Source organism: Rhinopithecus bieti, unplaced genomic scaffold (assembly GCF_001698545.2).
Source record: "Rhinopithecus bieti isolate Rb0 unplaced genomic scaffold, ASM169854v2 scaffold_13014, whole genome shotgun sequence".
Lineage (NCBI taxonomy): Eukaryota > Metazoa > Chordata > Mammalia > Primates > Cercopithecidae > Rhinopithecus > Rhinopithecus bieti.
The window spans coordinates 1,258,126-1,260,565 of NW_016807364.1; the positions used below are offsets into that span (position 1 = coordinate 1,258,126).

A 2,440-nucleotide genomic window follows, 5' to 3' on the forward strand; every position below is an offset into this window, starting at 1 on the left:
AACAGGATTGTGAAATATCCAATTAAAATCATATTAGAAAATGGTCCAGGAATCCCCAAATAAATTTTATGCACATTATATGAAGATAAATGGATCCTAAACTTCCTGGTTTTCATTTTCAGAGGTCATGGACATTAAAAAAAATTTTTTTTATAATGAAAGAATATTTATTTCCATGTTGTGCTCAGGGCTGAGCTAAAGTACATTAAGACATTGAATGATGTCACTCAGGGATATGTAACCAGACAATATACAGGACTGAGATGAATAAGTGGTGGTGGTGTTAGAGGGGGTTGCATCAATAATTCATGTAGAAGGAACCAGGCAGACAGTAAAACAAAAATTTGCAGAACACACCAAGTGATCAAATCTTACATCTTCAGGATAGGCAAACTTGATTGCTGGGTTAAGAACCTTAAAGGTCAATTAAGGTGGGCAGTGGTGGCGTTTTCTCAGCTTAGATTGTCCTCTGATATGTATATTTCAGCCTATACATCTACTTGCCAGCACTGTACATTTAATTTCATGAGAAATGAAGTCCTCAATTAAGGGAAGGGAATCGCTTTGACCAGATCTTATGGCTCAGATTTGGCAGGTTGGCAAGACCTTAAAGTCTCCATGACCAAAGTTAGAGAGAGGCTCTATATGCTAGAAGCAGTAACTAGTCACTGCATGTGGTCTGGGCCTTAATCCTCTGCAGGGAGACTGACTACAGCACCTGGCTTTTCAGACTCTACCTAGGAATTCCACCATAATTAGAAGATGTATAAACTTGACCTACATCCTCCAACTCAAATAACTCAAAGGGCCCAGGACCCTTCCCCATAGAGCCTAAAGCCCAATATCCTTCCCTCAAGGAATAGCAGCAGTGTTCAAGTTTAGCTTTGTTACAGAAAATGAGTCACAGCAGATTTCTCAGTTTGTGACACTAGTCACCTTGAAGAACACCTCTAAATGCATGAATTCATTGAGACTGGTCCAACCTCTAATTTCTGGCTCCTTGCTTTTCCTGCCCCTGCCTATCTTTAAGAGACAGAGTCTCACTCTGCCACCTAGGATGGAGTGCAGTGGCATGATCATAGCTCACCACAGCCTTAATTCCTGGGCTCAAGCAATCCTATCATATCAGCCTCCTGATTAGCTAGGCCTACAGGCATGAACCACTAGGCTGGGCTAATTATTTTTTGTAGAGACAGGGTCTTACTATGTTGCTTAGGCTGATATCGACTCCTATCCTCAAGTGATCTTCTGCCTCAGATTCCCAAAGCGTTGGGATTACAGGTTGTGAGCCACCATGCCCAGCCCCTGCCTACATTTTCAATATTCCACTCAACAAACAACATTGAGACTTCCTGGGTCTAAAGTAAAAAAAAACTAAGTACTATGTAGAATTAAGCAAGCATGTAAGTGATGTTTCAGAAGTAACCTGTTTCTGTTTTAAGTAAGGCCTACATCAATGCCCTAACTCAAACAAGGACAGACAATAGTTAATTAGTTTTTATTTCATAATCATAAACCTAACTCTGCAAGCCAGCTAGGTATGGAAAGGGACGAAGAAAACATGGAACCCAAAGGGAACTGCAGTGGAAGCACAAAGATTCTAGGATACTTCCAGCAAATGGGGTGGAGGGGTGCTCTCCTGAACTACAGAAGGAATGGTCTGGTGGTTAAGGTAAAACACAAGTCAAACTTATCAGAGCTGTCCACAGTCATCCATGGTGGTCTTCTTGCTGGTCTTGCCATTCCTGGATCCAAAGAGCTCCATGGCCTCCACAATATTCATGCCTTCTTTCACCTTACCAAAGACTACATGCTTGCCATCCAACCACCCCGTCTTGGCAATGCAGATGAAAAACTGGGAATAGTTTGTATTGTGTCCAGAATTTGCCATGGACAAGATACCAGGACCTGTATGCTTTAGGATAATGTTCTCATTTTCAAATTTCTCCCTGTAGATGGACTTGCCACCAGTGCCATTACAGTGTGTGAAGTCACCACCCTGACACATAAACCCTGGAATAATTCTGTGAAAGCAGGGACCCTTATAACCAAATCCTTTCTCTTCAGTGCTCAGGGCACAAATGTTTTCTGCTGTCTTTGGAATCTTTTCTGCAAACAGCTCAAAGAAGACGTGGTCCAAGGGCTCACTGCCGACAGCAACGTCGAAGAACATGGTGGGGTTATTCATGGCTGATAGTACCAGGACTCCTGGTGGCAGTAGCCTCTGCAAAGCTGGTCATAGAAATTTGAGAGTTTCTCCTAGATGTATGTTTTAGCTACTTATTTTTATATTAAATGGTAAATTCTTGACTGTAGGTACCTTGTCTTAATCCCCTTTGTTTTTATTTTTTTCCATCCCCAGGGCAGCCATGTTTGCTTTTACAGATTGTGTAGTACACAGCTCTAAAGAGTGCCTGGGGTTGAGCAGTGCACATCTATC

General features: G+C 42.0%; 1 pseudogene; it reads right to left on the reverse strand.

Moving 5' to 3' along the window:
- Positions 1 to 1,693: 1,693 nt before the first annotated feature.
- On the reverse strand, positions 1,694 to 2,188 carry LOC108535437 (peptidyl-prolyl cis-trans isomerase A pseudogene; annotated as a pseudogene).
- Positions 2,189 to 2,440: the final 252 nt, after the last annotated feature.